Source organism: Acomys russatus, chromosome 24 (assembly GCF_903995435.1).
Source record: "Acomys russatus chromosome 24, mAcoRus1.1, whole genome shotgun sequence".
In the NCBI taxonomy this organism is placed as follows: Eukaryota; Metazoa; Chordata; class Mammalia; order Rodentia; family Muridae; genus Acomys; species Acomys russatus.
Genome location: NC_067160.1, coordinates 49,986,631 through 50,008,077, shown reverse-complemented (window position 1 = coordinate 50,008,077; position 21,447 = coordinate 49,986,631). Strand labels below are relative to the sequence as shown.

Below are 21,447 nucleotides of genomic sequence, written 5' to 3'. Positions count from 1 at the left end.
ACATATGGTGCCAGTGACGGTCAGGTGTTCTGCTGTTAGCATGACCAGGGGTGGGTGTGCCACAGAAGAGGCAGAGGACATCACAATTCCAAGGAAGCAAAACGCTGTGGGTTTGCTCTGAATCTTGCTGAGGCAGAGCCAGATGCCTGTCCAGCTGGAAGAAAGCGGCTCCCCAGGAACCACCAGCTCCTTGGCCGAGCCAACTAGAGGCCCAGCCCCCACAGTGGGCCTTCCCATTCACCAGTCTTGTGTCAAGCAATGCCCTTCATCCACCACTGCTGGATCTTTCCTATCCCTTGCTTTACCTGTGTTCCAGCTGCTCACTTTACCTGGGACACTGTTTCTTTCTGTTTTTACCCAACAGTTCCCTAGGCCACAGACAAATGGGACCCCTCAAGGATGCTCTGCCAATTGTCCCAGCTAGGAGTACTGGCTCTCCTACCAGGTGGCCTTCATTTTATCTTCTTCAATGTGGCCTCTGTAGCCACATAGGTAAATTTCTCACCACTCCCTTTAGACCAAGGGTTCCTTGATTATCTCTGGATCCCCTAGAAGATCAGGCAGGCAGGCTGACCAGTGGTCCCATGTGCTGGGCAAGCAAATGTTACTCACAGCACTCACTACCCAACAGAGGCCCAGGAGCGCCTGAGCCAACCACATGAAGGTAGTAATTATACCCCAATCTCCAACTCCAAGACCCCAGACATCCATCCCTGTGTACACTGGCTTCTTCAGATGGCACCCAAACTTCAATCTGATGAAGGTCTAACCTCAGCAAATCCACTCCTCTCTGTCTACTCCTACACCAGAGGCACATCTGACCTGGAGCCCCTCACAGCTCCACAGACACCTTGGGACCATGGTCACAGCCACAGCCTGGACCCTGAGGGCTGTGGGTCCAAGCAGTAGGGAAAGGTATAGAATCAGAGCTGTGCTCTGAAGCAGGAGATGGAGTCGGGCAAATGGTTCCAACTCTGCTGCACAGTGGAGAACTGGGTATAACCTCCCTTCAAGAGTGCTATCCAGAGGGAAAACTCAAGCAAAAGACCGCAGCCCATCCTATGAGCAGGATCCAGGAAGTCACACTTCCCACTAAGGAAAGCTGATCTGAGTCCACAGCACCTATGTTCAAGAAAGAAAAAAAGTCTCCAGCCATAAACTAAAGCTTTGCTTTAAAGTGCACTTGCAGGCAGGCCAGGGCTTTGGGGCTCTGCGTGCCCTCAGGTGGGGCTCTGCCAGCAGCTGTCTAGTCAGAAGGCAAACAACACAGGCTATCTTTAATGACAAGCAAACACTCGTGAATTTCGGAGCATGTCTGCTGCTTGCTTTTATGGATCATAAAATTATCTGGCTGCTTCCTGCCCATGCTGACAGGCCAGTGAGGCAACCCCAAGTATTTACAGGCAGCAAGCACTGCCAGGACCACTCTAAGGAGGTAGGCTGGGGAACAGGGAATAGAGAACTGCCTTCCCCATTCCACACAGACCCATTTGTGAGCTCCAATACTCACTTGGCATGCAAAGGCCTATGGACATGCATTTGCTCTTTAAACATCTTGGGGTTAAAAAGGGAGTCAACTTTGCTGTCCTGAATTGAGACTGGGTACAAATTTATTCAGAAGTTACCAAAATGGTTTTTGACATGTAAACCAGATTTAAACAAAGGATTGAAACACAGTTCTTCTGTTAAACATAACCCTTGTCTATACATCTGTGACATTCTGAGGTCCGCAGGAGGACTCTTCCTTGTCTGTACTACTGACATATGTCCTGAGCCTCCAGGCCAGACCCACCTCCCCTGATCTTCACAGCATTGTCATGGCCACCCAGCAGGAAGGGACTTCTCTCACCTTCAAGGAGTTCCCAGATGGGCCAGGTGGCAGGCAATCTGGAGCCCTACAGAGGCTGCTTTTACCACCTAGAGCAGCACTCACAGGCAGAGTCACAAAAACCAGGGACCACCCAGAAGGGCCTCTCCTCATCCCAAGAGGCTTAGGAAAGCTCACTTCTAGACAGCCAAGTGTCGCCAGGCTGACTAAGTCCCATAAAAACAAACGCTTTCTTATACCTGGGATGGCTGGGAAGCTACCAGTCTTCAGGGTCTCGCTCTGCAGTGAACCCCCCACAGGTTCCCATGGCAGCCCTGGGCCACCTTCTCAGCCCTGTGCAGAACCCTGCATGGAAGGAACATGAAAGGCCCTGACTGTAGTGGACAAGGTCTCAGAGCCAGGTGGTCTCCACAAGGTCAATGCCTATTGGGCTCAGGCGACCCTGGAGGACACTGGCTCCCAGTGCCGCCTCTTCTCTGGAGCCCATCACAGGGTGGGAAGTGGATAGTCATTTTAAGTGACACACGCCAGACTGCACTGGGTGGTCACTAGCTCTGGGTGGAAGAATGTGAAATCTAGGTGGAGGGAAGAGAAGGAAATGGCCATCCGGACACTGCCCAGAGAGCTGGAGGAGGCCAACAAAGGCAGGAAAGGGGACAGAGACGAGCAAGACGGAAGACATGGCAGACCCTATGTCCTGCCTCTGGCCACTTCCGGCTGCCATGAGAGCTGTCTGGTCAGGCAGAGCTGCCTGGGCCCAGATGCCTCCAGCTTCTTTATGTCACTTGAAGCCAAGCCCCCGTGTCCCTCTGATCTCCAACCCTACATCCAGGCCCCCCAAGGAAGAAAGAGTAAGAGAGGGAAGGCTTGGGGAGCTCCTCCATGAAAACAAGCAAACAAAGCCTCCTGCAGTTGGGGCCACACAGCCTGGAAACACGGCTTCCAGTCTGAGGGACTGGTGCATAGCTTGGCTTCAGCACAAGCCAAGTCAGGGTTGGGGGATTAGTAATTGCCCACGGATGGGGTAGGGCGTATGTTTAGGCAGGCTCCCATCCCGGAAGCAAAATGAGGAAGTTTCCAGGCTTTGAAGTGGTGGTGGCAGCTTTAAAGGAGGGAAAGGCCAGCCTGGACTCTGGAATTTGAGGAATCGATACAAACTGTCCAGGACTGTACAACAGCAAGGTCATAAGGCCCAAGTTCCAAGCTAGGAAAAGCAGATGAAAACCTATGCTCCCAACACTGTCAGGAGGGTTCACCTACCAGCTGGCAGATCAGAGGAAGACAGCTTTGATCACTATAGTAAAAATAGTAGAATCAGACCCTACCATCAAAGGAGTTATAGACACCCATAAGCATCCATGAAGGACTGTCTTGTTTCTTGAGTTCCCTCAGGGATCAGAGGACACATCCAGGGCAATGGGCATGGGAGAATCTGAGCTGCCATCACAAAGAGGAAAATCAGATGTTCTAAAGGAGAAGAGAGGGCAACAGAGTCAGGAAACCAGGATGTGGTGGTTTGAATAAGAATGATCCCCATAGGCTCATATACCTGACTGCTTAGTTACCAGGGAATAGAACTGTTTGAAATGATTACAAGGATTAGGAGGTGTGGCCTCGTTGGAGGAGTTATGTTACTAAGGGTGGGCTTTGAGGTTTCAAAAGCCCAAGCATATCCAGCCAGTCAGTCTCTGTCTCTCTGTCAAGCCTGCTGCCATAAGATAATCATGGACTAATCCTCTGAAACTATAAGCAAGCCTCAAATTAAATGCTTTCCTTTAACAGAGTTGCCATGGCTATGGTGTCACTTTACAGCAACAGAACAGTGACTAAGACATGGGATAAGGCTCATCAGGGAGCAGAGCACAGGACAAAGGACCCAGTGGCTGCCTCAGAAACTCTCAGGTGAGGCCTACGGTGCCTGTCAGTGGAGTCCATCTGCTGCCTAACACCAGTGGATCTTCTGGGAGGAGCCTGCAGGGGTCTGTATCACTGTGTAACACTGAGCAGAGGTAGTTTTTTATAGAAGTGAGCCCTGGAGGAACTGGTTGGGAATGAGAGAGCAAGCTCTGGCCTTCCTAAACCCAGGCCTGAGATTCAAGTCCTATATGTCCATTTCAGGAGTCTGGGCAATGATGGCAGACACTCAGGCAAGAAGGAGAAGGGGAAAGGAGCTTTAACTGTACAATCCAGAGGGGCTGGGAGTGGGGACTGAAGGATGGTACCATCGCATCCTCCTAGCACCTCAAGAGGTCAAGTTTGATAAAACAAAAACAAACAAACAAACAAAAAAAATCACCAATGTGTAGGGATGCTAATGAAGATTAGTTACCAGGGAATAAAACTGTTTGAAACCCTAGGTTGTGGTGGAAGTGGGCCTCAAAGCCAGCTCAGCCTGCCCCATAACCCATGCTGCAAAACCGCACAGCACAGTTTCCCCATAGAACATGCTGGAGACCTAAGATTGTCATCTAACCACACCCCAGCTGGTTGCCACCTGCACTTCTCTCCTGGCTGACCTCCTTGGAGGTTTGCTAGTTGGACCCCACTAGGTCCCAATTCTCAGAGGCATTTGAAGCCACTACAAAGCTACAATCAAAAGCCAGCCCCTCAGGACCCCCACACATAGACTCCACCTGCATGTGTAATTTAAAAGAAATACCTTTTCTCTGATCATAATCATTTTGCCTGACTTCCCTCCTTCCCTCTGTCTCTTCCATATGCAAAAATCATTATCAACTTCCTGAAAAGAATCAAAAGAAATTCAAATTGTGACAATAAAAGCAACATGCAATCTATAATGCAGAGCATACTGGCATCTGTCACGTGGAGCCTGGAGCCAGTCACCTCAGCCAGCCCCATGACCATATCCTCTCTAGACTTCAATTTCTTCCTCATTCAAAAAAGGGGATGAGAAGGTCTTCTACCTCCTGAGAACATTGAAAACGTCCAATGGATGGCTTCGTGTGATGTATTACAACAGTACTGCTCAAACAATTACAAAGGCCACTACTATCAAATATGAAGTTGAGAGTGAGAGCCAGAAAGATGGCTCAGCACATTAAGGTACTTAATGCCAAGTCCCCAGGTCTATCTCCAGGACCCACATGGTTGGTGGAAGAAGTGACCCTCACTTCTGACCTCCATACACATGCTTTGGCACACACAACCACCCCCCATAAACAAACAAACAAACAAATAATGCAATAAAGTTGGAGTTTTTAAGAAAAAAATAAAACTTCTGGGTAGCCAACACATTTGACACTCCTTGACACTTGGCCCTTGACAGTCAGTCAGTCTTATTTCTAGTTTAGGTTTCAACAAGTGATTGCAAATGGAACTCTCTACGCAGAGGCAGTAGCACACGGAAGCGCCATCCAAACAGCAGCATCCTCTCCTGGGGCTTGCAGTTGAACCCAAACTGCAGCATCTCTTCATCCTCAAGCCCCCCCCACCGCCACTTCCAAGGAAGGCAACATTAGGGCCATCCCCACTAATAGCTGGTCCCCAGTCAAGGTCTGAGGCCATGTTCCTCATTGCACACTAAGCAGCAATAGCCCTCAGAGGTCTAGAGCAATTCTGCCCTCCCATGAGTACAAAGCCTGTTAATATCTGCCCCTGACTCCCAGTCTCCTCTTCTCAAGGACAACGTGGCCTCAAGGACCCGTCTCCCAGCAACATCCATGATGGTGTACTGAAAGGCTTCCCTCATTCATATAACCAAAAATAGCTGGGAGGTAAGTCACACCAATGGATTCAGGCCAGTCTTGTCTTTCAGAGCCAGGGAGCTCCTGGGTAGCTGGGGCAGCTTCTGTTCTGCTCCATTTCCTTAAGCAAACCTGCCGAGAAGGCAGAGGGACTCAGTCAGGCTCGGCTCCCATGAAACCATGGCTCTCCAAGCAGGTCTTCAGGACCACAGCAGCCTCCCTCTGTGTGTGCCAGCGTGCCAGGCTCAGCCATAACAGCAGGTAGACCCATTGCCTCATCAAAACTGCAGAGCCAGATGTGCATGGAGCCTTGACATGCAGTCAAACTGAGCTCAGCAAAGGCACTGTCTGCCATTTTGAAGACAGGCAGTTTCCCCAAGAGTCTGCAGGAAAAGAACTTTCCATGGATGCTCACAGTATGTGGGTAACAGAAGCCAACAGGAGTCAGCTGCCCAGGACCATCATCAAAAGTTCACAGCCCACTTGTCCTTTCCTGCCTCAGAATACCAAAGGAACACAAGCTTGTCTACAGAGGGCCCAAGCTCACGCAGGAATTGCTTGAAGCGCTTCCATCTGCTGGGAACCACTTAGCTCTGTCACACAGCCAACTCACACTCTGCAGCCTACCCGGCTTGCACGGCTCAAAGTGACTTCTTTTTGCATGGCAGTACAATAAGCAGTTTAGAAGGGTTTTTTGGGTTTTTTGTTTGTTTGTTTGTTTGGTTGGTTGGTTTGATTTTTTTGAGACAGGGTTTCTCTGTGTAGCCGTGGCTGTCCTAGACTCACTTTGTAGACCAGGGTGGCCTTGAACTCACAGTGATCCGCCAGCCTCCGCCTCCCAAGGGCTGCCTCCTGAGGTGCATCACCACACCCAGCTTGGAAGGGTTTTCTAAAGCAAGGCTTTTGTGTTGAGGAAAGTCAGAAGGGCACAGCATAGATGGGGGCAGGTGGACTAAACTAAAATATGTATGAAAGTCCTATATGGAAGCTTGTTGCTTTAATTTTTAGAAGTTTAAAACTTTTTCTTTTTTGGGGGTTTTTGTTTTTGTTTTTTCTTTGAGACAGGGTTTCTCTGTGTAGCCCTGGCTGTCCTGGTCTCACTTTGTAGTTCAGCCTGGCCTTGAACTCACAGAAATCCACCTGCCTCTGCCTCCCAAAGTGCTGGGATTACAGGTGTGCACCACCACACCTGGCTGCTAAAAACTCTTTTAAAAAGAAAAGAAATCCCCAGATAGCCTAGTCAACTTTTATTTTATACATATGAGTGTTTTACCTGCACATGTGCCTAGTGTCCATGAAGGCCAGAAGAGAAAAATGGATCTCTTGGATCCAGTTACAGGCAATTGTGAGCTGTTATGTTGGTGCTGTAAACCGGACCCAGGTCCTCTGAAAAGTGGCTAGTGCTCTTAACCACTGAGCCATCTCCCCAGCCCCACCGCCTCTTGGTTAGTTTTAACTGTTAACTTGACAGAGCTTAAAGTCATCTCGGAGGGGAGCCTTGATGAAGAATTAAGCTAGCCTGTGGGCGTGTCTGTGGAGGACTATCTCGGTGGCTCACTGATGTGAGGCCCAACCCAACTGTGCACGGTACCACTCGGTTGACAGATGATCCGGGCAAGGAAAGCTAGTTGAGCATGAGTCTGTGGGGGAGTCAGCAAGCAGTGACCTCCAAGGTTTCTTCTTGAAGCTCCTGTTTGAGTTTCTGCCCTGACCTCCCTGAGTGGTGGACTGTGACCTGGAACTATCAACAGAAATAAACTGTTTCTTCCCTACATTGCTTTGGTAAAGATGTTTGTCATAGAATCAGATGCAAACTACAATACTATCCTTTCCAAGCTGAGTTCGTTAGTCACAAAATAAGGTTCCATTTTCCCTTAGGCATCTGTAAGAGGTGGGTGTACCCTGCTCTACGCAGGTGCCATGTGACCAGGAGAAACAATTCCATTACTAAGCACTTGGGGACGAGCACAAAACCAAAGGTAACTTGAGCGTCTACACTTCTGACTGACCCAGGCTCAGTGCGAACACAAATGTAAGGACAGGGTCTGCTTGCATACATCCCTTTCAAGAGGTAGAGAGTCTACCTACTGTGACAGGGAAGACAAGGAAAGCTGTCATCACACAGGCACATGGCAGCATCTTAGGCCATCATGAGGCCTTCGGGATTAGAATCATACACTGGCATCATTATGTTTCCTCAGAAGAGCATTTTGAAAATAAAGGGCAAAACTTTTGACTCTATGGATCCTGTTCACTACAACAGCAACAGAGCGCTATGGAGATCACCAGGGCAACAAAGGCAGCCAGCATCAGAGTGCCAGGATGACAGAAGGCAAGAGACACCACCAACCAGGTGAACTTCCCATTTGCTGCTTCACCCTTTGACAAGATGGACTGCTGGCAAAGATGCAAACAGCTGGCACACTGCTGACAGGAACGGACACAGGCACAGCCCTGCTGAGAAGAGCCTGAGCAAAGCTCACTAGCAAAGCCACCGAGCAGCAGGGCCTCCGCTAAAGGCCTTTCCAGACAGGGCTGGAGGACCCAGGCTCCGTTCCCAGCAGAGCAGCCAGCAATACCTGTAGCCCCAGTTCCGTGGAATCCAATGCCCTCGTCTGGCCTCTGAGGGTACCTGTACACATGTGGTGTACATACACACATGCAAGCAAAACACTCATATGCATAAAATAAAAATAAATAAATCTTTTAGAAATATTTTTTATTTCTTTTGAAAACACTTTCTCTGGAACAATGCAACAATCACCCTCTATGGCATTTGTCCAAAGGACTTAAAAATTCATTGCACACAAAAACCTGCAGACGAATATTTATAAAAGCTTTATTCACAACTGCCCAGACAAGTAGTAACCAAGATGCCCTTTGGTAGGGGATAAACTATGCTACTTCCAGACAACGGAAGACTAAGAGCACTAAGAAGAGAGTGAGCACTGCATCACTAAGAGAAAGAAGCAACCAGCAAACGCTGGAGTCAGGTTAAAAGACATCCTGAAGAGACAAAACTCTGGCGACTGTGAAGGGGTCAGTGAGTAGGGGAGGAGGGCTTAGTGAGTGATGGGGGAGGGGTCAGTGAGTGGGGAGGAGGGGTCAGAATTTCAGGACACTAAGTATACTCTATAGATTCACACGTGTGCAAGTGCTGACACACAGTTTATCAGAATGGATGATGATGTATCAGTCAGCACTGGCTCACTGATTCTAACTCATGCTGCATATGGGGGTAGGGGCCATGTAAGAACTCTATGTACCTTGTGCTCAGTTTTGCTGGAAACTGGAAACTTATAAAAATTACTTAGACTTTATGTGTATTAACAGTCTGTACACCACACGGATACAGTACCCTCAGAGGCCAGAAGAGGGCACTATATCCACTAGAACAGTAGCTATAGATGGTGGTGAGCTGCCTGCCATGTAGGTGCTGGGAACTGAACCCAGATCTTCTGGAAGACCAGCCAATGCTCTAAACAGTTGAGCCATCTCTCCAGCCCCAGCTTCTTAAAAATACATTTTGCTTAAAAGTTAATAAAATTTGCAGAAAGAAGACTCATGCCCAAGTGGTTCTAGACTGAAATCTGTAAAATATTAAAGCAAGAAATCACAGTGATTCTATATAAATTCTTCCAGGTCAGCTGCTCCTGAGAAGGAGGTCGGCATTACTCCGGCAGGGTGAGGCGGCTCAACGGTTCAAGCACTTGCTGCACACACCTGAGGACCCGAGTTCAAGTCCTGGAACCCACAGTACAAGGAGAGACCTGACTCCTCCAACTTCCACCTTCGTGCCGTAGCATGTGCGCATCCCCACACACATCACACACACACACCAATAATTAAAATAAAATTAGATATTACACTCTTACCAAAACTGAACAAGAACACTATGAAAACATCTATACCAATATACCTTATCATGAACAGATACAAAAATTGTTTTAAAAAAAATGAAATAAACAATCCACCAAAAGAATTCTATACCATGGTCAAGCAGGACTTAAAAGAAACACAAAGCTGATTTAACATTTTTTTTTAAATCAATCTGATCTAGGCAATTCTTCAAATGGAGGCTTCCCTATCAGATTACGCCAGACTCCTCAAAACTGACAATTAAAATGAAGACACTGTGTATTTCCACGTGTTTAGATCTTCCATAATTTATTTTGGCAATCAAAGTATTCTGTAGGCCTTCTGGGAAATCTCAATTACTAGCTGATGTAATCAGGTCCAGGTCACTGTGGGCAGCACCATCCCTAGGCTGCTGGCTCTGAGCTATATAAAAAAGCCTGTGCGCATGCCAGCAAACAGCATTCATCTGTGGTTTCTGCTTCGAGTTCCTGCCCCAATTTCCTTCAAGGTGGATGGTGACCTGTAAGCTGAAGAAAACCCTTTCCTCCTCTGAGTTCCCTCTGGCCATGGTATTTGTTCCAGGAAAAGAGATGAAACCAGCATGTAAATGCTCATGGTCCAAGTAATCAACATCATTGAGATGTTGATTCTCTCCAGAGCCATCCATGGACTCAAAATAACCACAGTCAAAATCCTAGCAGGTTTTTGCTGTAAAATATAAACAAAAATGTCTGAAATTCACATAGAAATGCAAAAACTAGAATAGCCAAAATGTTGAAATGGCAAAGTTTTACAGATGTACACCACCTGACTTTCAGAGTAAAGTTGGAGAATGGAGGGGGAAAGGGGTTACAGTAAACGTCACTGACCAGAGGGTGGTCTCCCTGGCATATATTTTGATCAAAACTCAAGTCAATGGGTTTGCCATGCTTGGTTTGTTATTTGTCAACTGTGCCTCATGGAACTAAAAATTGACCTCATTCAATCCTCCAGTCTAGTCTTTTGAAGTCACCATGCCAGCATCAGAAAAATGCAGATTCAGAGGGGCCAGGTGGCTTGAAAATAAAGTCCTCGGGGCTGGAGAGATGGCTCAGTGGTTTGAAGCACTGGCTGCTCTTCCAGAGGTCCTGAGTTCAATCCCCAGCAATCACATGGTAGCTCACAACCATCTATAATGTGATCTGGTGCCCTCTTCTGGCCTGCAGCAGGTGAACATGCAGACAGAGCACTGTATAATAAATAAATCTTTAAGAGAGAGAGAGAGAGAGAGAGAGAGAGAGAGAGAGAGAGAGAGAGAGAGAGAGAGGAGAAAAAGAAAAAGAAAAAGAAATAGAAATAGAAAAAGAAAAAGAAAATAGAGTCTTCCTCTGGGTGCTAAACTTTTTGGTCACACTGATAGACATGCTTTGGGATCTGCCTCTCATCCAGACATTGAGTGCTGACCACTATTGATCATGTGCCACGCTGACACCATGCTTCGGGTGAAGGATGCAGCTGTGATGGGTAAGATCCTACCCATGGGGGATGTACAATGCCAGGGCCTATGGATTTTATCATTATATCCCTGTCTGCTCTTGAAATGAAGAAATGATTTGTAGGGCCTCTGCCTACACAATCACCTGTACCCATAATACTATGAGGCACATTCTATCTCCCCACACCTCTGTGTGTGTGCATTCCTGCATGCGTGCATGCGTGTGGGGGGGGGAGATGTGAGGAGGACCATGCACCATAGCGTATGCATGAACGTCAGAGGACGGCTCTGTGGGGTTGGTGCTCTTCATCCACTTCAGGTCAGTATGCACCAAGAACTTTACTCACGGAGCCATCTTGGCGGCCCCTTGCAGCTATCTTATAGATAAGGAAATGAAGATACCAATAGGAAAGGCACTGTCCTTTGGCCTCACAGCTAGAGATTTCTCAAGCAGATCTTGACAGCAGGATTTGTCCTCCCTCCCCCCACTGAACTGCCTGAAATCAAGCAGTTGCTCCTGAAGCCAGAGTCCAAACAAACCGCTCCTCCCCTGCAGTCACATTCATCAGCAGGAGCCAAGCCCTGTGGCTGAGAACAGCTGCTCAGCAAAGGTTCGGCTTCGTGTTATTGATTTTCTTAAAAGGAAATTTGGTTTCGAACCAGCACTCATGTCATATCCATGCTCAGGAGAGGAGAAAGCATGAGCCTCAAGGTTGCCAAGTGTTAGCTGCATTAGCTCTGATGCGCTGCTGGCCAGGTCTACACCCAGACCTGGCTCCTGGCTCCACTGTGCCTTGGGCTGAGAACCCTGTTCTACAAGAGTCACTAACAGAATGACCACTAGAGACCAAAGAGCAAGTGACAAATGTGAACTCGGGGCAACAGCAGATGAGAGAGACCTGTGCTGGGAGCCATCTTCTCCATGCCTTGGCCTCAACTGGAGGACAACTGGGCTATCCTGCTACTTAATTCTACTGTTTGCACAGAGGGAGGCCATGCTGCATGGACAGCAAGAGGGAAAGGGAAATAACCATTACACTCGCCCTAAATGGAGTCAACGAACAACAAACAGCTTGGGCACCATGGTAGGCCCCAGACGATGGGGGAAGAGCCTTGGCCTGTGACCTGAGGTGACAATCTAGAAAGGAGGCAGACTTTGAGCAGCAGACTAGCCAAATGCATTCCAGTGGGCCAAGGTGTCTTCAAGGAGTGGGTTCTAACTGCACCCCATCTGCTGAGGCATCTGCACTCTCCAGGAGAAGAGAGCAACCTGCAGGAAATGAGGGAGCATAAGGAGAGCTGGTGTGGCAGCTGGCTATCACAGAGCCCGTGGATGCTGCCTCCTGAGCAGCAGAGAGGAGGGAAGGCTCTAAGCAGGTCAGGAAGATGGCCAGAGAAAGTTGTGTCTGGCTCCAAAAGGAGAATGGGAGCCAGGGCTGAGGAGGGCTCTGCCATCCATGAAAGAAGTAACTAGGGCTTAGTGAGGTAAAGTAGAGGGAAATGGTCTGTGCACACTGCCCAGCACATGACCTGAGAGAGGGGTTTCAATGATGTCAGCGAAACCTAGCTCTTCACCACAGGCGACTGCCTGCTGGCAGCTCTCCTCCGTCTCCCAGGGCCAAAGGGAAGCGAGGACACGCAGGGTTTGTTCCATATCCAACATTGATCTCGGTCTTCTGGAATGTCCATGTCTATGGAGCAAGCAACACAGCCAGACAACAGGCCAGCGGGTCAGGCCCTGACCCACACAGCAGCGCCTCCCTGAGCCCCAGTGCACCCCTACTGGGGAATTGTGGGCCTGCATTGAGCCCCAGTCTCCTGCCAGCAAGTGTCCCACAGACAGCTGTCAGGTCTCCAGCTCCACATGAAATCAAGTCAGAGCCCCGCCTCCTCTTTAGACAATGCCCTTTTGCCTCAAACATTTGGTTCTCAATTCTCCACTGTTTCACTATCAAGAGCCTTCCTCTCCAAGGCCACGGACTGTGAGGCAGGAAGAGGGTCGATATCCGGCCTGCCTAGCCTAATGCCAGGAGCCCAGAAAAGGTGGCCACGCCACACTGGTTCTCACCCTCCCAGCCTCACAGGCCAGGCTCACGCAGGGTTCCTCTACAGTGCTGCCTCCTCTCTTGCCTTTCAGTACAGCTCGACCTTCCCCTTCCTGCCCTTATCTCAGGGCCTTCATCTCACCAGGCATGTGCACCTCCACCTCTGCCCTGCCCCACAGCTCAGCCGTCACCCTCATGCAGTCACCAGAGTTCTTCTAGTCCCCAAACTGCACCCCAAAGCCCTTCCTACCCCAGCGTCTTCTACCCAAATCTAGGTGTCACCCTCTCACTGCCCTTGGTCTTCCATACTGCCCGTACCTCTGACCCTTTTAACCTCACTCTTCACAGGCCAAACACTGCCAAATCCCCAGCTATGCGAGGACCATCCTACTCTAGGGTGCGGGCCCTACCACCTTCCAGACCCCTGTTCTTCCCTCTCTACCCAGATGTACAGGCCACAGCTCCTATCTCCCCTTCATACACACACCCTGCTGCTTCTTTCTTTGGCCAGAGGGTTATATCTCAGAGTAGACATCTTTAAAAAAACAGAAACAAAACAAAAAAAAAGGAAAAGGAAAAAAGCATTTTCCTTTTAAAAACCCCTCAGTGCTAAGCTCCAACTCTGCAGCTAAGTCCACCTAAGTCTCTCTGCCCTTCCATGCCCCATCCAGAGTATCCACCCATCCAGCCCCTTTCATAAGCTCTTGCTCCCTGAAGATGCCCAGGGGGCCTGTCTTCAGCTCTGTGCTGTGCCTAGGCCTTCAGGCTCCTCCCTTGCCACCTTAGCTGTGGACCTCACCATCGGTCCCTGTCCCTTGAGTTGTAGCCTTGATCATTCAGGAGAAACCTGAGCACACTGTGATAACCAACTTGTGCAGCCCTCAGACACCATGGGAGCTGTGACGTTCTGCTTCTGCAGTGATCTGGGCTGCCAGACCTCTTGGGGTTGGCATACTTACACATACATACCCCACACATACCCACTGCCTCCTTTCCCCAACCCTGCATTGCCCTGTGGCCTGGTTACTTCTCATCTGCTTTTATTTGCATGTCTACCTCATGTTGGACTATAGCAAAGCTCCTGTCATCCTTGTCTCTCTGGCCTTGCCACAGAGGACTCATGTATGAGTGAGTAAAGGGGGAAGTCTGACTTCTGGGAGATCCAACTGTGGGTAAAGGGCATCATGGGAAGAGGTGGCCCAAATCTGTGAAGACGCTGACATCTAGAGAAGCTCTGCATCTTGCCAAATTTGGTGCCTGTGGTGGCCTGTTTAACTGTGCCCAGCTTGCTGGACACTCAGCCATTTGAGTCTGTCCCAGTTGCAGCTGGTGGCGGAACAACACAGACTTCTGGGAAGCTCTTGTCCCTAGCCAGCATCCTGGTGGTGATGCCCTGGAGGAACAGAGGATGGAAAGAAAATCCCAGAATACTAGGCAGAGCAGCACATACTGTCTGTCTTTATTCTGTGTGAAAAAACTCCCTTTTCAGATCATGATGGCTAGCACCATCAACTTGGCAAGAGTCACCTAGATGACAAACCACTGGGCAGTCTCCAGGGGCATTTCTAGAGTTGTTGTTGTTGTTTGGTTTGGTTTTGTCTGTATAATAGCCCTGGCTGCCTAACGATGTTAATTCAAGACAGCACCAGCCCATGGGCTGAGATCCAGGACTGAGTGAAAAGGAGAAAGCGAGCTGAGTGCACCTGTTTATCACTACTCTTCCTGAGCACGGATGCCATGACACCAGCTGCCTCACTCTCCACGCGGCCATGCTGTACCAGCAAGCCATGAACCAAAATAAGCCCTCCCATTCTTGAGTTGCTTTTGTCAGGTGGTCACAGCAGTGAGGAGCAATACAAATTCTCCTTCCGTCCCTACCTCACCAACAAATACAATCCCTTTCCCCCTCCAAGGTAGACTGAATCCCCACTCCATGTTCAAGGGCCCTTGTGTGCAGGTTTCTCCTAGACCTTGGGCGGGCTGCATCTGGACACAGTCCCAAGGGCTCAGGCAAGGATGCAGAGCCACTCTGCAACTCAAGTGCAGTGTCTTCCGGGGTGCTGCCCCAGCACAGGCTTTGCTGAATAACCAAGCAGTGAAGATTTCCCATCCATAGTACATAGAGGCAGCTCAGACTGAGCAGCAGCAAAGTGACCACAAGCTACTGTCACTGACTAAGTGCCTGTGTACCTGTTGTAAGTTTAAAAACAAAAACAAGGATAAAGAAACTGTGGTACATATACACTATGGAATACTACTCAGCTATTAAAAACAAGGAATTCCCGAAATTTGTGGATAAATGGATTGAGCTAGAAATTATCATAATGAGTGAGTTAACCCAGAAGCAGAAAGACTTAAATGGCATATACTCACTTATATCTGCATACTAGCCCAAGGGGCATGTCCCACGAAAGCCTTCACTTACGAGGAAACTGGGACAGAGGGGAGGACATCCTATTGGGACTCTAGATGAGAGAAGCATGGGAGAATGGCAAAGTAGAAGGATCCAGAGGGTCCTAGAAACCTACAAGTAGAACATTATGATAGGCAGATTTGGGCCCAGGGGTCCCGCTCAAACTAAGGCACCAGCCAAGGACAATACAGGCGGTAAACTTTAAACCCCTACCCAGATCTAGCCAATGGTCAGAACATTCTCCACAGTTGAGTGGAGAGTGGGATATGACTTTTTCACGTACTCTGGTGCCTCACATTTGACCGTGTCCCCTGGAGGGGGAGACCTGGTGGCACTCAGAGGAAGGACTTGATACCCTATGAGCATATACAGGGGGAGGTAATCCCCCTCAGGAACAGTCATAGGGGAGGGGATTAAGGGGAAAATGGGAGGGAGGGAAGAATGAGAGGACACAAGGGTTAGGATAACCATTGAGATGTAACAAGAATAAATTAATAATAAAAATTTAAAAAAATACTTTCAAAGTAAAAAAATAATAAATAAATAAATAAATAAAATAAAAACAAAAACAAAAACAAAAAAACCATACCATGTACAAGGAAATTGAACAAAAGGGGAGTAAGCAAAGACCCAGGGTCCAGGCAGGGATGAAGCGACCACACCCACCCCAGGTGTGACAGGTGCTTCATGGGGTTCTTACTCAGCAGCTCAACTCTGATACGGCCATGGGTGAGCGGAGCCCAGGCCATGTCCGTTTCTGGCTCAGTCTAAGAACAGAGATCTGCAATGCTGGGGCTTGGCGCTTCTGAGGAACTGTGGGAGCCTTGGTTCTATGGGCTGGGATGTGGGTGTGACAGACTTGGTAGGGGATAAATACTATGGGCACAAAATGCTATGGCAAATCATACCAGGTTAAGCAGCCTGCAGCCACCAGGACCTCGCAGACACACCCCTTCATGGTGTAGCACTGCCTGAGCCCTGGCAGCCAGGAATCCAACCAGACCCTGCTACCCATTTCATCCAGGTGCCGACAGCACCCTAGCTATAAGTAGTTATGCCACAAATTTACAACTGCATTAAGTTGCCAACTCTTGATAAAACTAGTCGCTTGTTAGGAGTCACTAGGGACCAGCACAGTCCTGGTCCCATGCTTGTGACCGCCACTTTCCTTGCACTCTGCCAATTCATAATCGAGCATCTGCAAGGCTTCCTGTGAGTCCTGGGTGAGGCCCTTGTGGTTGTCCTCACAGGAAAGAACACAAGTCATCATGTCACAGTTCCAGCCCCAGCAGTGGGAACCACTTAAAATTCAAACCTCCAAAAGGCTGAGCTCACCAGGCAAAGGCCCTGCTTGGGAGAAGTGACCACTGAGCACACAGGAGATGGCACTCCCAGCCAGAGAGCACACCTCTCCACTCAGTACAGATCCCCCGAAAGCAACTGTTCCAGGCACTGGGATTACACCAGGGTCTCTCAGAGTACAGCCCTCCAGAGCAGCTGCCTGTGACCACCTTCTCCTGAAGGCCTCAGAGGCAACTCATGAAGGAAGGCTCATTGTGATTTACGAGAGCAGGGAGTGTGAGAAGCCTGAAAGAAAGAAAACACTACAAACAGAGCCCCGAAGCGAGAAGCTTGAGCCAGGGCTCTGCTGGGTAATGGTGATAATGGCTCTGTTGTTTTAAAGATCCCCTGACCTCACCTAGTGTGTGTGTATATGCATGTGTGCGAGCTCACATGACCACATGATAGGACAATGTAGGAAAAGTAACTAATATAATTAGGAACCAAAATGTCTTTGTAAAATAAAATACAGGAAAATCAAGATAACTAAAGAATAACAGAAAAAGGGTAGATCAGAGTTGGGGAGACTGAGTCAGATACTAAGACGTGACAATGCCATGTTATGAAATACGGTCAGCCCTTAGGTGACCATTCCAACGATGCCATTCATGTTCAGGGCCTGCAGAGGAGTGTGGCTTAGCTAATTTGGGTGGGATAACTTTGGGATTAGCTGGTTAAACCCAGGTTTAGTTCATACAGGTCATCCACAGTGTCCTCACTGGGGACTTGAGGCTCCATGAGCAATGGCTCCCAGTACATCACGAGTTTCAGGAGGCCTAGTGGAAGCTTGACAAGCCTCTCGCCACCTCAACTCAGCATCCATACAGTTGTTTGTGCTCATTCCCACTGGCAAAGCCTTGTCACAGGGCCAAGCCCAAGTCAATGAGGCAGAGAAATGTCGACGTGGCACCCACACTGAGCTTGGCAGAGATGCCAAGGGGATAACAGCTACACTAGCTGGCTATGAAGCCGAAGCTTTTCTCTTAGAAAATGGTTCTACCCAGGCTCCATCCACCAAAAAGGCCTAAAAGCAGTGGCACACCAGCATTACCATCTCCCATGCAGAATGACTTCTAAACACAGTCCCAACAACAGGATACCCACAGCCCTGAAAAGGTCTTGCCTAGGCTTCAATAACAAAGCTGACACAACTCTAAGCACCTTGATGGGAAAAAAAAAAGCATCAAGCCCTCAAATCAGGAGTCACGGTCAAAGGTTTCAGGTCAGCCAATTATAGGACAGCTTCTGCAGCAAAGGAAAGTGAGCAAAACTGATTGAAACACACAGGAAGTATAAACACCCATAAACAAGTTCATCACAAGTGACTGCTTACCAAGAACAAACAGAGCAAACACACACTGCCATTGCTGTCATCACCAGCATCACTGAACAGTGATGCCAGATGCAAGAGTATGGACATGGCTCCCATCACTTTTTCACTGGGACAAGTGGCTCCTGCTTAACATCACGTCTGTAAGTGGACTTGTCCCATGGTAAGCTGAGGGTTAAGTGATGTTGTCTTTGATCACTAAGTGCAATGCCCAGCATGTACCACAGGTCCTAAAGCTTTGATGGTTAAATCTTCCAGAACCCCAGCCTCTGAGCCATGTAGTCTCTATACATTTCCCATGTTTAAATGACTTTCCATGGGTGGTGCTCACCATCCTCTTTCTATGAATGAGAAAACACACATTTAGGTGAGGTACTTACCAAACCCCAATGACTAAAGTCATGGAATCACATAGACTATCTGTGACAGGCAGTGCTAAATGGTCCCAGGGATTCCCACTTCCCAGGGCCCAGCCCTTGGTTACGTGCCTCACATAGGGCTGATCTGTGAGTGTAGTAGAATACTGTGGGAAGGGCAGGCCTGGATTCCAAGGCCAGGGCAGTCATGGCTTCTACCTTGCTTCTCTAGGTCACTTCTAGGCTAGGTCACCATAGCACAAGAACACTGTCACTCCACCAGGACCTTTGAGTACCCTTGTGGAAGGTTCTATATGACAACAGCCGGAACTAACCAGATGTTCCGTGGGAGCCACAGTGGAGGCAGGTGTCCAGACCTGCTGCACCTTCAGCTGACTACAGCCCCCTGTAGGCCCCTGAACCATGACCACCCAGCCAGGCCATTCCTGGATCCCAGTCTGTCTGGTAGCCTGTCACACCACAGAGAACTGATATGGTAACCACAGGATACATTACAGCACCCCCTTCTTTTAGTTCGCGAAAGGAAGCAAGTGACTGCAGGTGTGTCCAGAGGCAGCTGAAACAAGCCAATGCAACCCTCACAAGGTGCCCATCCCAGAACCCACTCTCACCCCACACCACCCAATAGCAGACCATAGCAGCACCTATAGATCTGCACACCTGCACACAGGCAACAGGCCACTGAGCATCAGATGTGGAGGGCAGGGACACAGAGGCAAGGGTCTGAGTGGGCTAGGGCTCTGAGTACCACTCACTACTGGAAACTCCCAGTAGCACCAGAAACTCTTGGACACAAATAGCTGGGTCCTTCATGGGGCTTCACATCTCTCCTACCTCCCACTTCCATCAAAGTCTCCAGGACACATCTGTGTGCATATAAATCCCACTGGCTATAACATTCTTGCAGAAGCACTCCTGAGTGCCATTTAAAATATCTGAGTCTCTCCACAGCTGCAGCTAGACACCTCCAATGTCAGGAATCATGGCCCTGCTGGCTGCTTTTATTAAGCTGTGTTTCCCAATTCCACACAATGTTCAGTGTCAGAAGACAGCATGAATATAGCTCCTTAATGTTGGGGCGAGGCCATGGAGAAAGCAGAGATCTGCGGTCACTAGCATAATGGCTAACAAGGAGGAAAGGCTGATGCCCGCCCCCCCCAGGGAAAGCCCAGAGGCCCAGCACCACCTCAGACATAGCCAGCACTGTCACCCTACTGGGGAAGATGGTGTGGGTCTGGGGAAGGCTCAACAACTACTTCCTGGACATGGGTGGAAGTCATGTGCTCTGCAGCAGTAGGCAAGCAGATGAGCCTGAGTTGAATGCTGGCTGCATGGTCCATGGCCCCAACTATTTGTATTATCTATGTGGGGCTGAATTCAGAAAAATCTCAGTCAGCAGGCAGGCAAGAGCACAGGTAAATGGCCCTGGGATTTCACAAAGCCGCTGCCTTCAGTTTAGAATGTCCTGCTGAGATTCTCACCGTTAGCTCTAGACTACTCACTCTGAGTGCATCTGGACACCCCACCCTAAACCATGTAGCCAGAGCCTCCAGCAAGGGAGCCTAGGCAGCTGCACTTCGCTTGCTCATGTTCATTCTACACACACCCAGGCCCAGAAGGCCTGGTCCACAGGGCTGCTCACCTGCTGGCAGCCCAGCTCCCTCAGAGCTCATCCACCTCTTAGTGGCCTGTTTCCTGGTGAGTCCAATGTACATCATACAACTGCCTTATTCATGCCCTTCCCACTCCAGGGTGGCCCTACCACAACACGGCAGGCGTCCTCAAGAGAAAAATTCCAGTTTTCAGTCTGTAAACAGTAACAACAGCAGCCAAGAAGCTGGGCCGCTCCCGGGTCCTTCTAACCATGGCTTGACAATGAGAAATAGGCTCCATCTTTAGGTAACTTGTCATAGGCCCTAGCACTTCAAGCCTAGGGTTGTTCCAGATGATCCACAGCAGTTGGCTCTGGCTCTTTACTTTCTGTTGGTCACTTGGTCAACTTTTGTGGAATGGCACCAAACAAGGTGCAGGCCCCAGGCAGAGAGGCAGACGCATCAGGTTCAGGGGTAGCAGTTGGGACCCCATGCTTTGACAACTCCCCTGGTGATTCTGAGACTTACACCTCCAAAATAAAATTTTAAAGGAAAACACATGCACTTTAATGTCTGGGCACAACCTCAAGATCTCACCGGGCAAGGCTCCCTCCATACCTTCTCCTTCCCTGGAGAAGGGTTTTGTCTGGCCACTGTTGAGCCTCTAGGGTGGTAGACACCCTGCTGCCCTGCTTTGCCTCTCACAGTCACCTGGACAGTGAGGCCACCTGACAGACATTCAGGTTGAAGAACAAAGCACCAGATATCTAAGGGGCCCCGGATCAAAGTTTTGAGAACACACTCAGAGCTAGCCTCAGCTGCCAGGCATGGGTGTACACACCTGAATCCCAGAACTTAGGAGGCAGAAGCAGGGTGACCAGGAGTTCAAGGTCATCCTTGGCTACCCAGAAAGTTCAAGGGTAACCTGAGATATGTTAAGACCATAATACACATCTCAATCAATCAATCAATCAATCAATAATGACAGAGTGAAAGCAAGATAGGGAGATCTAGAGAGACTCAGCTGAGAATGACCTTCATTCAATTGTCATACAACTTCTAGCAGCAAAGCTCCCAGAGGCAGAGAATTTTTAATTAGGAACAATGAACGGCTCCACATTCAGATGAAACAGAAAAAGATGGCATCACCATTAAAAAACAGCATGCATAGCTAAGCCCCTAGTGCATAAAGCCCACTCTAACATAGGCCACTGTTTCTCTACAGCCAGCCTGCAGTATGGATTTTTCCTGTGTTGGAAGGCTGGGCTTGCACTTGGCCTAGCCACTCTGGCCCCACTGAGATATGCAGTCACTGTAAAGGTCGGTGTGCTCCAACCACACCACTGCTGCAGCAGGCCCCTTTGAGGTATCTCCCAGCCTTCAGCTCACCCCAGTGCCAGGCGTATGAGCAGTGTCTGCTCATCTTGACCACAGCCCCTTGGCCAGGTGACTGAGCACTGGCCACATGACTAAACTGGGCTAGAC

General features: G+C 49.1%; 2 protein-coding genes across 10 annotated transcripts in view; one reads left to right on the top strand and one right to left on the bottom strand.

Moving 5' to 3' along the window:
* Rpl12 (ribosomal protein L12) overlaps positions 1–21,447 on the top strand; it is a 1,083,577-nt gene that overhangs the window by 332,937 nt on the left and 729,193 nt on the right. The gene's annotated exons all lie outside the window — the stretch shown is intronic.
* The window catches only part of Ralgps1 (Ral GEF with PH domain and SH3 binding motif 1), a 254,600-nt gene that overhangs the window by 160,530 nt on the left and 72,623 nt on the right, over positions 1–21,447 (bottom strand). The gene's annotated exons all lie outside the window — the stretch shown is intronic.